Source organism: Pteropus medius, unplaced genomic scaffold (assembly GCF_902729225.1).
Source record: "Pteropus medius unplaced genomic scaffold, Ma_sr-lr_union100, whole genome shotgun sequence".
Classification (NCBI taxonomy): domain Eukaryota; kingdom Metazoa; phylum Chordata; class Mammalia; order Chiroptera; family Pteropodidae; genus Pteropus; species Pteropus medius.
The window spans coordinates 9571775-9588202 of record NW_024344253.1 but is presented as its reverse complement, the minus strand read 5'-3'; the positions used below and the strand labels follow the sequence as shown (position 1 = coordinate 9588202).

The 16428-nt window shown below is 31.7% G+C and overlaps 1 pseudogene; it reads right to left on the bottom strand.

Moving 5' to 3' along the window:
- Positions 1 to 12479: 12479 nt before the first annotated feature.
- On the bottom strand, positions 12480 to 12598 carry LOC120607973 (uncharacterized; annotated as a pseudogene).
- Positions 12599 to 16428: the final 3830 nt, after the last annotated feature.

Sequence of the window (16428 nt, the reverse complement as noted above, 5' to 3'; positions counted from 1 at the left end):
GATTAAATAAGTGATAACAAATGATAATGTGCTAAGAAATTGAAACCTAATTATTATATGAAATTGAATTATGTTCTACAACAAATCTCATATTATCATTAGGCACTTAAAAATTTCCTCAAGCTCATAAAGAGAGAAGATCAAATATATTATAAATGATTTGAAAAATAATTAGGCTTAAAAAATCAGGCAGCATAAAAACGTGATGTGTTATAAATTAAACTGTTAATTATGTAATAGCAGATTAATTATACACACATAACACGCATTTTTTGTTGCCTCTACATTTGAGTGATTCTGAAGGTTGTTGTTTTTTTATTTTTGTGGTATGGTATAGCTGTATCTTCAAGATGGATTAAGATACAGTGTAAATAATAATTGTTATGCACTCAAAGTGTTGAACTCTGTACATTTGAACATTTTCTGTGTACCTTTGGTCTACTTAATTTTGCTAGAACTCAATTGTCTTATCAATAACATTGAAAAATATTTACATCACAAGATTGTTGACAGTTAGCTGGTACAAGCTATAAAGTGTTTAGTACAGTACACATCAATACATGTTAATTATGATAATATACTATAAGTATTTATGATAAATTATATGTTATTGTTTAGAGTTCATAATTTCAGGAACCATTTTATTCTCTAGTAATCATAGATGTTCATATCCTGAAAATCTTTCATAAACCAATATCAAAAATTTCAAACATAATTAGAATGCCATTTATTCAATTATTATAGAAACAGTTAAGCTCACAGATATGGTAAGAATCAAAAATCAACTACATTGACATAAGTCATTAACACTGATTTTGCTTTCTGCCACTGATATGCTTGCTGCTGCATGCTGTTATGTATTTTATTTTCTACTTTATTTTCTCCAGCTCCTCAAAAAATAACGATTACATTTTTAAGACCAATTTAAAATGATAAGTAGAGTTGAGCCTAAATCCACATGATAATACAGATACGTTGTTCTTTAAGTATAAATAAATTTTCCTGGTTTTGTGGGTATTAGAAAAAAGACAATTGGCATTTTTAAACTTGTTCGAAAACTTTAAAAGTATAACTTGTATAAAAACAAACCCAGCAATTTATTTATTTAAAGCAGCGGTGCACAAGACTTAAAAAAGAAATGATGTCGCTTCCATTCCACTAATTTATTGCATATGTTATTAAAAATAATACATTCTTTCAACCCCAGATTTGGCAAAACTATTAGCTTGTTTTCCAATTAAACTCCGTTTGCAAGAAAATAATGTCATCCTTGCTTTTCTTTTACTTTCTCAGGTTTAAAAAAAATCAAACAAGCAAACAAATAAAATGAGACAATGAAGCTTAATCATATCCAGGTATACAGGCTTTAGCTCTGTGTTAGTCTGCCATCGCTGCCATAACAAAGTACCACAAGCTGGGGGGTCTTAAACCACAGCAATGTATTGTCTTACTGTTCTGGAGGCTACAAATCCAATATCAAGGTGTAAATATTATTGATTCTTTCATAGGGTTGTGAGAGGGAATCTATTCCATGCCTCTCACCTAGCTTCTGGTGGTTTGCATGCAATTTTTGACCCTCCTTTTCTTGTATAAGCATCACTATAATTTCTGCCTTCATCTTCACATAGTATTCTCCCAATATACATACATATGCCCAAATTTCCTCTTCTTATAAGGACATCTATTGGATTAAGGAACCACCCTACTTCCATACAACCTCATTCTAACTTAACTAAGTACATCAGCAACTACCCTATTTCCAAGAAAGATAACATTCTGAGGTACTGGGGATTAGGACTTCAACATAATGATTTTTGGAGGGAAACAATTCAATCCATAAAAGCTCCCAGGAGGAGCAATTTCAGAGGTTTAAAACCTTCAAGGGGGAGAAATAGGCACCAACAAAATAGTCCAGCCCCTCATGAAACAAATAAGCAACAAGCAAATACAAATAAGAAGTTCAAAAGAAAAAGTACCCACAGTTGTTACAATGCATTCTGTAAAGTTTCCACTTCCCTGCAACAATAGCAAAAAAATAGGAGGTCAAGAAAAAAAAAGCAGACAACAGAAACTCCTTATCAGAGACACTAGATAGAAGATTTTACAGAAAAAGACTTCAAAGTATCATTGTAAATATATTCAAATATAAAGAAACCATGATTAAAGAAGTAAAGGAAGATATAATGACAATGCTTCATCAATCAGAAAATGTTAATGAAGAAATAGAAATTATAGAAAACAATTAAAAGAAAATTATGGAGTAGAAATCACAATAATTAAAATAGAAAATTCACTAGAAGGGATCAACAGTATATTTAAATTGGCAGAAGAATTAATTAACAAATTTAAAGATGGGGTAATAGAGGTTATGCAATTTGAAGAATGAAAAATAAACAGAATATCTGAGAAATGTAGACGTTATTAATCACAACAATGTAAGAATAATAGGAATACTGGAAGAAGAAAAGAATGAGAAATAAGCAGGGAAAGAACATTTAAAGACTTAATGACTGAAAACTTCCCAAGTTTATTGAAATAATCTATACATTCTTGAATCAATGAACTCCAAGAAGGATAATGCAGAGATTCACAAACATTTCACAATGAAATGCCAGATTTAAAAACGAGAAAATTTTGAAAGCAGAAAGAAGTCAACTCATCACTTACAAGGGAACTCCAATAAGATTATGAGCTGTGTTCTCATTGGAAACAGTGGAGGCTTTGAAGGCAGTGTAATCAGATATCATTCAAAGTGTTCATAGAAACAATTAACCAAGAATACTATTTACAGGAAAGCTATTTTTCAAAAATGAAGGTGAAATAAAAACATTATCAGTTAATCAAAAACTGAGCAAATTTGTTACTAGGAGACTACCTTATCAGAAATACTTAAGGAAGTTCTTCAGGCTGAAAGCAAGTTAGCCCAGACCATAACTTAAATACACACATGCACACACGCACGCACACACACACACACACACACATACACACCACACAGAGGACACTGGTAAAGGTAATTACGTAATTACAGAAGACAGTATAAATGCATATTTCTTCTCCAATCTTCTCTTAATTGATTTAAAACCCAATTATATAAAATCAACATATTTATGGAGGTAGGACCCATAACATCGAGAAGTTTATATATATGCCAAAAACAGCACAAAAGAGACATGTGGGAGCAAATCTGTACTGGGCTAGAGAAATGACTCTGGATGGTACTCGAATCCGTATGAACAAATGAAGAGAAACAGAAATGGTAAATCACAAGATTAATATAACAAAAGCTATAAATATATTCTTGCTCTCATTTCTCCTCTTGGCTTCTTTAAAAGATATTAAATCATATAATATAATAATAATATTAATTTATTTTTGAGTTTGTAACATTTATAGATGTAATATGTAGAACATTAATACCATAGAAAAGGAGAAAAGGAAATAGATGACTAACATTTCTATATCTAAATCTATATCTAACTGAAATTAAATTAGTATAGATCTGAAAATGATATTGATAAGGTAACGAGTATATGGTAAGCCCTAAATATAGACAGCAAAATAATCATTAAGGAAATAGAAATGCAAAATTCAAAAATAGTCACTTAATTCAAAGGAAAACACTAAAGGAGGAATAGAGGGGAAAAAGGGCAAAAAGCATAGGGAAAATTAACAGTATTAATGGTAGTAGTCAATCCAACCATATCAATAATATTGTTAAATATGAATGTATTAAGCCTTCTAATCAAAAGTCAGAAATTATCAGACTGGACAAAAAAACAAGATACAACTATTTGCTCTTAAATAGTTTAGATTCAAAGAGAAAGCCATATTATACAAACACCACAAGAAAGCTGGAGTAGCAATAGTAATATACATCAAAATATATTTTAAAATAACAAATATTACTAGTGACACTAACAAGAAAGTAAAGGACAACCCACTGAATGGGAGAAAATATTTATAAATCATATATCTGATAGGGGAATTTCATCTAGAATATATTAAGAACACTTACATCTCAATAACATAAAGTCAAAACATTCATTTATAAAATGGACAAACATTGAGAATAAACATTTCTCCAAGGAAAATATACAAATGGCCAATGAACTCGTGAAAGGATCTTGACAACGATAGTACTAAATGATGTGGAATTTATTTTGAGGTGATGAAAATGTCAATGATTCTGGTGATAGTTGCACATATCTGTGAACATACTAGAAAATACTGAATTTATTCCACTTTAAATGAGTGAATTTCATGGCCCGTGAATTATATCTTGGTATAACTGTTTAATAAAACACAAGCAAAACCATATTAACATTTTTAGTAGAGGCACTTATAGGCCTGTAACCATAGCTGCACCTATATTTATTTGCATTATATCTTTATTACATTTCTTATGAAAGAAATTCTGCTTATGATATATTTTCTATGCACATCACTTCTCTATCAAGCATAATCTCTGCATAAATTTCTTCTTTAACAAATATCTGGCACCACAATTTTTGCATATTTTTATGAAAGTAGTTAGGAAAAGGGACTTACATGTTCAGATAGCCAACAAAGTAATATTGAGTTAGATTCTAGCTCTATCCTGCCATTTACCATTTATGGACTTTCACATCATTTATCCTAAGACTCAGTTCTTATCTAAAAAATTAATACAAATATTTACCTTATTTTATTATTTTATTTTGGTGCTGAATGAGACAATGCATGTTTAAGACTTCACCTTCGGCCATTTCACATAATAAACACTTAGTGACTGTGTATCCATGTTATCCTTTCAATATCAGGAATGTTACAGCCATCTGTATGCACAGAATTGATTGGGTAAATAGGGATAGATAGAAGAGATGATCATGTATTAGATAAACTCCTTTTTTCTATTTAAAAATCAAATGACTATTTTGTTTTCTTTTAGTCTTTATTGATCATCCATGAGGTGTTGCAATGCAATTAACTATAAATTATAACAGAAACAAGTTTGGGGTTTAGGATATATATATATATATATGTATATATATATATATATTTTATATATAGGATATATATATATATTAGGATATATATATTATATATATATTTTTAGGATATATATATATTATATATATATTTTTTATATATATTAGGATATATATATTATATATATATTTTTAGGATATATATATATTATATATATATATATATTTTTTTTGCAAAGTTAGAATAAATGACTTGGTTTAAGTCTAAATTTTTACTATTAATCTGTAGCTAATATAAGCACCATAATGATTATAGTTATTAAATTTAGTTTTTCTGAATATCGAACTATGAGCAACCAAATATATTTGAAGTTAAAAAAAAAATGTGATGGTTGCCAAGGGCTGGGAGAAAGAGAAAATGAAAAATGAGGACTTACTAATCAATGGGCATAAAGTTTCAGTTAGGCAAGATGAAGTTCCTGAGATCTGCTGTACAACATTGTATCTATAGTCAACCATAATGTATTATACACTTAAAATGTTAAGAGTTAATCTCATATTAATTATTCTTACCACAATAAAATCAAATTTAAAATAAGGCTAAATGTTAATGTTCTTGTAGTCTTATCATCTAAGCTTAAACAGTATTTTTCAAATATTAGATTTTATGTTATAAGAAAAATGTTTCCTTAACCTTTTAAGATACTCCATATTAATACTCATGACTTTTTTTTCATTTTGGAAAATAAATATATGTGTATTTGATGTTTATTTCTTTGATAGTACGTGCTTTGTAAAATCTCAGTCATTTATAGGCATTGATGATTAAGTCAATCTGAATTAGAAAGAGAAAGCACCAATTATTTCTAAGCCATTTGGACCTGCTGTAATGAACAGACATGAGACTGGAGACCTTAAAAATAAGTATATTGTCCTGGTTAACTATCTTCTTGACCTTGTAACTTGCTATTGATTGGCTTAATAAGCTTTATGTCTTCTTAGACCACAGAAAGATAAACTTCATTCTAGCACAGGTTAAATAATCACAAATTCTGAATTTCCAGAGCTTACATTTTAGTACTTAATCAAATATATTCTATATTGTTCACTTTTATTTGGATAGCATTGAATTAGTATCCCTTGGTTTCAAATTTTAACGTGTGTATCTCTAAACAATTCCAACACAGTAGGAGGGCAATTGTTTTTTATTATATCCCTCTTGACTTCTTGTCTTAGTTGCTTCTGCTCCTCTCAGTAAGCATTAGTTGATAGTAATTCCATGTTAAAGACCTTTCAAATGCCCACATTCTTTACCCTGTAATATTAATGGGGCACATCAGAACTATGGCACATAACTTAGACTTTGTATTTCAGCAATTTTATATCCTATTTACTTTAACTGGCACCCCTAGAGTTATAGAGCTTTATTGACTTAGTTTAAATGTGCTATTGTTACTTACGGGTTAAGCAAGTAGGCTGATTGCATTAATAAAAATTGATAAGTAGGCAGGTTATCCTTCCTAATTTATTTCCATGGCAACAGACAAGTAACGGTGCCTTGTTTCTCAGGAGCAGAATGCTAATAATCAAATGTGCCTTACCCAGATGAATATATAACATGGTTTACTAATATAAATGTCTTGACATTGTGTATATTACTAAAGACAAATACACATTAATTCTGCATCTAAGTTACATGTTAGATATGCTCAGGAGAATGAAAAAATGAGAAAGTTCCTCTGAAACATCAAAACTGTTCATTAAGGTAATGTATTTTAAATAGTGTATATAGTGAGCAATTTAATTCTGACATTCATATTGTTTATTTCAGGAGGTGCTTATATTGCAGGAAAAAAATGTAGTAATGCATATTTATTTTGACATCTCAGAAAATAATGGGTCCTGCACAAGAGTTCAATTAAGCAATAATCCCTGGGAAAAATGGTCATTACTAGCAGTTAATGATTGGTTTGTTAGTTAATGGCCCAAGGCAAAGCTGAGGGCAGTTAAGACTCTAACAAACGAGTTGTGAATTGTAGCAATGGCTTGTGAATTGTAGCAGTGAGAGATTTTAAAGGATTTTCCCCCTTGTTATTAACAACCTTTAATAGTTTATGATAGAAATAATCTGCTTTTTAAGTCGGAATATAACATAGGACAGTCTCTGAAACAACTGATATTTCCAGTAAATTGACAATTGATTTTCATAATAGTTCCTGATAATATAAATTTATGGGAAAGATTTTTTGCTTTGGAATATAGGCATCTATATTACACAAATATATTTTTCATTTGGTCAAAATATATGTAATGTTGGCTAAGCTATACATAACATTCTCTTTTCATGTTTTTTTTTTGTTTGTTTTTAGTTAAAAATATTATGTAAATTCCTATTAGTTATAATTGTGTATTTTCTTTACGTAGCTTTACTAGGAAGTTTTGACCTGTGATATTAGTTTAACTTTATCTTTAAATGAAATCACTCAGAGTTTTTACTTAAAAGGCTTTAAGACTATGGAATATCTCTTGAATCCCTACATCCCCAAAGCTCCCGCAGGAAGAAAATGCCATCGGTTCTCCTGGCCCACAACCATGTCTTCAAATGTTCACACGTAATTTAACAGAATAAATGTGCTATATTAAGAATTTCTTTACCTATCATCAATGCTATCTTATCGTTTCTCTTTTTTAATCCATAGGAAGTTAGACTCCATTAGTCTGGGTACTTGCCTCACAAAACTACTTATAATGAAACTATAATAGCTTCTGGGATACAAAAAGGCTTCATCTGCTCTTAGAAATAATACTTTGTACTCAGATTCAATTAAGTCTGGATCTGCATAACTGACAACCACAACTGGTCAACTGGTGAATTGATGAAAGAATCTGTGAAACTGATAATATGGCTCTTGAGATATATTTAAAAAGAGATTAACCAATTTCTTGTAAAAGATTTTTTTTTTTCATTAATTGAATTAACATTTTGTATGTATCAGCCAGAATTTGGAATTGAATTTAATCAGGTCATGTGGAAGAGGGATTAGTCTAGTCTCTTCTATGTACATGCAGTAGGCACATATTACCAAATTAAATTATTTGATTAAAATTTTCTCATAAAACCACAATATCTTATTAAAGTTTTCTAGGAATTTACTTTTGTTCAAAAAACGTCTCGTGGAAGAATTTCTTTAGATCCAAAGCAAAACAACAGTCTCTATCTGCGTCTCTGTCTCTCTGTCTCTATTTCTGTCTCTGTCTCTGTCGCTCTCTTTCTCTCATTCCCTCCATCCCACCTTCCTTTTTTAACTTATCACTTGATGACAGAGATGTTAACTTTACACATAAATAAAATGAGAATCTCACAGGCTAAATAGCCTATGTGATGTCACACAGGTATAATTAGCAGATCTGGGATTCAAAAAATTAGTCTGGGTGTTGTGAATTTAAATCATATGTTTGTCTGTAGTACATAAAACATCAGAGCAAAAAGTTAAATAGCAAGCATGGTCTTAAACACAATAAAAATCATCTTATAAAATTATTACAACAGTTTGAAGCTTATATTTTAAGATTCAGAACAAGTGATTATATCATTAAAATAATACTCACCATTCTAAAATGTCATTATTAAAGCTTTTTTCCCCTGGGAATAATTTTATTTTATTAATATTCTAAACACAGTGAGAATCTCTACATTCTCCATAATGCATTTTAACTTCAGTATAAAACAGAGAACGATTAAGACCCAATAAATTTGGCTCTTATCTTAGGTCAGAGTGAGCTCCAGAGGGTCATCCAATTCAGACATAGTGTTGAATTCTGTTCACATGCACCTTGTTCACATAGGAACATACATACAGAAGTAAAGCTTTGGGTACTTGAGGATTCATCAATCTATGTTATATGTTCCAATCGTATTTCTATTTACTAAAGCAATCTATTATTCATTGGTACTTTTATTTCTTAGTAATGCATATTTTGTGTTTGAAAGAAACAAAATAAAGAATTGATGATATGTAAATAATGACTATTAGCCCAATAAAGACATTCTGTCAGCAGAATATCCTCTCTTTCTAAACTTAATTGAGAATGCAATGCAGTGTGTACATTATGTTGCTCCAATTAATTCAAATCATCCCTAATTGGGATCTCTTAAATAACTCCCTCCTGGGTCTAGAGAGGAAATTGAATCAAGCATTAAATCAGGAAGTCATCTCTATCTTTAAATACATTGTTATTCATAATCAAATATGCTGATGACATTACTAAAGATTAAGAAAAAATCTTTTCTTGCATTTCATAAGTTAAGGTATACTCCAGTTAGTTGAAAATACGGTTAACTGATAGCGAAAACCAATAAAATTTTAAATACATATTCATTTCTGTAGGCAACTGGAATTACTTGAAGTACTAATGATAAAGAATCAATTATTGAAACACAAATTTAGAAACAGCAGAAGCCAATGTAACTTATTTGACTTAGACTAGAACTTATTACTGTGAATGATAGAGTAGGAACAGTGCTAAGGTGGAGACAATATTAGTTGTAAAACACATAATGGGAAAGGAGTTTTAATGCTGAAATAGTAATAATAATCATATGAAGAGAAAGAGCCTTGGCTTTTCATGGGCAACCACAACAAAAAGAAAGTAAACAAACGAGCTGGCATATCCTGCGATTAAAAGCTTTCCTGATCTATTGTTCAGAGCTCATCTGAGGAATTAAATTATCTTCTAGGTACCATATTTTCAGAAGGTATTGGAGAAGGTAAAGGCTTTGGAACTGATGTCATCTAAGATGGGTAAATCTTAGTGTGAAATATAGAAGATTAATATAGGATAACCATTTTGAAATGTTTTAAAATTTATGACTTGGACAACAAATTACACTTACATTGTTCTTCCTGACTGATTTCTTCCACACCGGTGGCAGGAGGTACTGAGAGTTTGCCCTGTTGAAAGAAAAGTTTTGGAGAGTCAAGAGCCAGATTGGAGAATTTTAATCAGAGATAATACACAATAGCCATTATTCCAGCATAGCTATTGATGTTTAAGAATATGCTAAGATTATCCCCATCATCCTTGGGAGGGTAGATAACACTTCAATAGATATATTTATGAGCTCAGCCAAAGCACTTCTGTTTCTGTCAGTTGAACTTTGGTTGTTATTAGTCACTTCACCTCTCAGGGCTCAACTTCAGTATAAAATGAAGACTGTATTTATTTTGTCATGCCTATTTGAGTTGGCTTAATGAGTATCAGTGAAATGGGCGAAAGACTTAAGCTAAGAGACTAAACACATGTGACTGCATTTACACATCTAAGAATGTATAGACATTTGCTAGCACTTTATCAGAACTGTATTCTCTTCTAACTATGCACACAGATAATCTTTATTTCTCAGAGTTGCTTAAAGTTAAATCTGAATTCTAGTCAATAGATAGCAAATATAATGTGTGCCACTCTTAGGCAAGGACCATAGAGTCTTCACATATAATTACCTTTGATTTTTTCCACTCTGGCTGGATAGGGTGGATAATGACTCCTGGAGAAAATTTGGAAACCAGTATCAAAGGTGGTGGAGCCCTAAGATGAATGGAGTCATTTGGAGGAGAACAACTTATTGATTAGCAATACTCACTTATAAATTTATGTATGTGGGAACTAAAGTTCTAATATATTAAGTCACTAATATTTTGGGGTTTGTTTATTACTGTTGCTGGTGTTATCCTAACTAATATGGGAATCAGAAAGAAAGTTATTGCTAAACGAAACCTAAATTATAATATTGACCAAAAAACTGGGCTGCAGATTGTAGACAGAGTGATATTAGAGGATGGAAAGATGGAGTCCCATATTCCGTGGTGGCAAATATTTAGTAAATATGTCACCTTCAATAAGTTTTACATTAGATTATGCGCATGCTGAATCTGTAGGTCTCAGTACAGAATGTAGAGGTAGGAAGAGTTAGGATGAAGCGTGCATCCCACACCATTTGATAGAATTGTTACAATATAGATATAATAGAAGTTAATAACATGTAGAGCATAGATTACAGTAAAATGTAGTAAAATTATGAAGATGGGATGAGTTTAGGTTAATTACCTGCATTTTTAATATAGCTTATTTAATTTTAAGTGTATAATTTATTTAATAGTGACCGTGATTAACAATTGGCTCACGCAATTCCTGAAAATTTACTACTTGACTCTTGTGACTTAGTATGAACCAGTTATAGCACGTAATTATGAATTTTGGAGCTCGTAAGAACAAGAAATGAATTTCACCTATTTTAAACCACTGACATCTAGGTGTTTATCTGTGGCCACAAGTAGCCCTGACCTAACTGATGCATAGGGTTACATTTTATTTAGAAATGTCAGGTGCCTTCGACTTATTCACTATTCCTCTGGGTGATATGGAGCCTTTTACAATGCCTCCACTCTCTGAGACCCAAGGATCTTGTCTGGTGGGTGGTATTTCACTGGGCTCCAGCAGGAACTTTTTCACCTGAAGCAATGGATGTGTGTTTCAAAGGTAGAAGTGTGATTGTTAAAATTCAACTATAGTAGTAAAATCAATACTGTGGTATAGAGTTATAAGGTTCCTATTATCTCGAAGCAATAAAACCATAATATTTAAATTCTAAAAATGTACCTACTTAAATCAGGGACAGCTAGACTAATCTGTGAGCAACTAGAAAGCAGAAAAGACTGCCAGTATATGCACCAGACATATGTCCCTGAATTATTCATGTTTAGTACAATGTGTACTATTATATTAAACAATGTACCTTGGTATGATCATCGAAAATTTCTGTAATATTAAAATATGAGGGCAGAATCAAAAAATTTTCAAGTTGAAAATTGTCCTTCTGGCCCTAGCCCTTTAAATCCTGACGAAGAAACCATCCTCTGTGAATTGCAACCAACCGGGGATCTGATATGCTGGTCTTGGTGATCGTCCCTTTCTCTCTCTTGCTTGCTGTTTCGGTTCAGTGTTCCCAGTACCAACGTGAACATTTTGAATGTTTCCCCTGTTTCGTAATAATTTAACATGCAGATCTATGTTACAGAATGGTTGCCCACTTGATAGTAAGCATCCAGCCACTCACTAAGACTTTGACACAAGCCTCAAATGACCTTGCAGGGCAGTATTTCCAATATTTCCTTTAACCCTTTTCAAAGACATGGACCATTCTTAAAATAACTTTATATTTTTTTTCAACTGCATTTTAAAGGCCTTCTTAGATGGGCATCTAAACTTCTGAAAACATCTATAGCTTTTCATACTACATTATATCTTGAATGAGCTTTAAAAATTATACAATCATCCCTCCCAGGGAATTTACTGTTTCTTTGGGGTACTTCACGTTGAGATCTGGGCACATGGATAAAAAATTTTAATTACCCAATTAAGTCTGTCTTAGTTGTCTCTTCAAGTTTGAGAAAGACAATTCTCAACTCTAGGTTTTTTGTTTTGTTTTGTTTTGTTTTGTTTTGTTTTTAATGCCTACAGCATCTGGTATTCCTAGGTGGTCTCCCATCCAAGTACTAACTATGCCTGACCCTGCTTAGCTTCTGCAATCAGACAAGATCAGGCACATTCAGGGTGGCATGGCCGTAGACCCCAGGTGTTTTTTAAAGCTGATATCTACAGGTATGTACTAAATTCCTCTGTGACACTTGCCAAAGAACATTTCTCTAAGAAATTATAATTTATCTAGTTGCATATTGATCATATTAAATTAGGCCTCAATCCCTGTGTGCTATATGAAATATATCTTCCCTCCAGAAACTTGAGTTATTTTTGATAAATTTTGTCTGACTTTAACTTACATTTCTCAATTCAGTTGGTATATAAGTCATCATAGTGAGAGTGCCGTTTTGCAGCAGAAAAAAACTGAGTCATGGAAAGACTTCCATTATGTATGGATGTTTACAATTACTGAATATGATGGTCCTCTCCCCTGTTCCCCCTATATAAATTTGTAGGCTGCATATACAACTATAGTAGCAGACAATAAAAATCTCATTATTTCCTGAAGATAACAGTTATATGCTCATAAGTCTGTTTTGCAATGAAGTTGTACCACTTGTTTCTGAGTTTATATAATCAAACAAAACTGCTAAAAGGATTAATGAACTAAGTTCCTACTGGAGCCACTTTGGGTTCATCCGCTTTGTGAAAAATTATGCTTCCTTACCATCTAAGCTCTTGTTAGTTGATACAGCCTCTCTGGAGCTGGGCCCATGCCGAGGTCTCTGAGGCAAGGTCCCTCTCTACTGGGCCGCTGGGGTGGTGACTCTGTACCAGGCTACCTTCCACAGCAACACAACGTTCCTCATTTTTGCTTATGTTCCTCACAGGCAGACAACAGGGAAGGGGTTTTTCTAGTAACTGGTCTCTCCACCTTTCTATCTCCCAGAGGCCAATTCTTCTCCTCATCTTTCTAACACTTTCCTGTCAGCCACTTCTATCCAGATTCCCCAAATCATTTTTAATTCAAGTCTTGTGTTCCCTAATGAAACTTTCAAAGTATGAAGAAAAGAATTAAAATTGTCAGTAGGTCAAGCTGCAAAGTTCACTTCTCTGTAATTGAGCTCTGGTATTTATTTGAGGTAGCTGTAGCTCAGTAATTGAAAATCAAGCTTTATTTTGAATATGTCTTTTGTTTAATGCTACAGAATTACATCTTCAATGATGGAGACAGGTCTATAGAAAAAAAAGAACCATATCTAATGGGTAATGAAATGCAATTTCACAGACATTCTTGGAACACTTCCTGTAATAATTCTGCTTTGCACTTAACCAATTTATTTACTTAATGTGAAGTTTGCAAGAAAACTAAAATCAGAGAAATAAAAATACCTAGGTCGTTTTCATATGTAAAATATCAACAAAACATAAATGCACACAGACATACAAAAACTGGCACATTTTGAAGAAAATCAGGGATGTTATTTGATAGATCATTTTGAAACGTGGGTTAGCATCACAACATTCCTGTAAGGACTCATTTTATTATATCAGTGATTGCAAGAGAGACTAAACCATAGGAGACTACTTCCAGTTATAAATAGGTCACGTATTCATATACATAACCCTTTTCTAACAACTGGAAACTTAAGCACATAATTTGGCATATTTTTACACAAGGAAAATATTCAAGCAGAAGCAGAGGGAAATAAATATCCTCTACAATTCCAATCCTAAAATGGAAAAACAACCTGAAACTTTCCTATGAGTATTTAAGTAAAATCTTCTCAATATTGCTGCTAGGTAACTGTGGTTACTACAATACTTTGATTCAAGGAAAATACTAGGATGACATCTGGACCTGGAGAATAATAGAATCTTCCTTTTTATCTTCACCAATGATGAAACACTAAAAGATGATAGTCTTAAAAACGTGTAAGAGAGGCAGATATTCTCACTTCAGCTAAATATGATCCATGGATTGTGTAGAGGGGAGCTGATAAATTAGGTCACTTATTTGTATGAGTTCAGTGAGTATGTTGTGTTCTGAAGCTATATTTCCAAATGGCTTGAAAACATTTAAAAAAATGACTGTTTTGCACCATACAATACTCATATGGAGGGTAATTTTACTTTCTGTCTCAGATCCTACATAATTTCATCGTTAGCCTTCACTTTCATAGAATAAGATTTGGAAGAATTTCATTGGTCCTCTAGTCCATCTTTTTGCTTACATATATATTTTTTGTCTTAGCATTGCTAATAGGATATTATAGCATTTCATCTTGAAAATCGTTAACTACTTCACAAAGTAATATATTTCATTAAAGGAAAATGTAAACAAGTAAAAAGTAGCATGATGTTGAGCTAAAATTCATCACCATGTGTATATTTCTTATAACATTTACCACTTACTATTACAGTTCTTTTAAGTTCCTCCAATTCTCTTAAGTTCTTAAGCCTGCCCCTCTAAGATAAACAACATTCTTTAGGAATTATCTCTTTAGCACAGAGAATAAAGAGTTTATTGTTTATAATAACTCAAATATTGCATGTCCACAAGAACACCCAAGCTTATGTTTGCTCTTTTAAACTCATCACACTGTTAATGAGGATTGAACTTGTTTACTAAAACCTCTAGCCCTTTTATAAATTGGTTTCTGTTATCTTGATAGTCTATATGCCACACTTAAAAATTTATCATTAATTATACTTATAGCACTTTTATTTTGATGGAGAGTTCACATAGAATATTGTTTCTAAGATACTTTACGTTAACCATCTGTCAAAGTTTTGTCTCTCTTGCCAATTTGATAATCATTTTTTGTATGTTTTCCTTCAAAAATAAAGAACAAATATCAATTAATTTAATCTACAAGTTTTCATTGACTGACCAAGAATCGACCAAATTATACTATAATGTAACCTGAATTTAATTCTGCACAGAGACCCATAGTGTATCAAAAGGAGTGAAAAATAGAAAACATTGAAGCAAACACCATCTTTTAAATTTACAGAAAGTGAGTTTTAGAGTAATGAGTTGGCTTTCTTAATATGGTTAAACAATTGTTGAAATCAAGCTATAATATAATTCTTTGTAGTATCCTATATTTCGGGGGAAAAAAATCCCATATTCTTATACTAGATTTATGAGCTATGGAAGTTAATTATAGTTGGTTATTAAATTATATTAATTTATCTAGATTTTAGATAATAGAGCTAATAAGAATCCTATTACTATTATAGACTCTTTGAAAAAAGTGTGCAATGCAAATACCTTATTTTCCCCTGCTGATTATCATAATGTTTCTTGATGAATAAATGCATCATATCCTGATGTTCCATGTTAGAAGACAGTGCAAGAATATCAGTTAAAAAATCCTTCTCACTTAGTACTTGAAAATAAGTAAATTAACTTTGGGATCTGTCTCAACCTCAGAACATTCTGACCTCAGAAACAGCTTTATCACAATATTGGCTGTTGGCTTAGTTGTTGGAATAATTGTTTCGTTAAAATTGAGGGAAGAAGCAAAGGAAAGTTCATGATTTATTGATTTGTTTTTCTGGCTGGCTTGAAATAAGTGAAATGGTATCAATTCTCTATGCATATATTGATTCTTATATAAAAGGACTTGTAAGAGGGGCAGTGAATACTGTTAAAACTGGCTAAAAATGTTTCTTGATAAACCTTATGAAATTTTCATGGGGTCACTTTTATTTAAGCACTACGCTCTTGCTTGCGTTATTTTCAAAGAAAACAGTAAGCTAATTTAAGGCAGGTACAGCTCTTTCTACTTGAGAATCCAAAGGAGTTAATGGTCCTGATGGGTTGACAGTAAAGTTCCAGACTGAAAACCGCAATGACCGATTCAAGTTTCATAACTCGTATCTAATCCTCATAAATTCTTAAAGTTAATTAATTTAAAATTTTAATGAATGTTGTTGCACTAAAGAAAAATTGGAACCACCAAGCTGATGT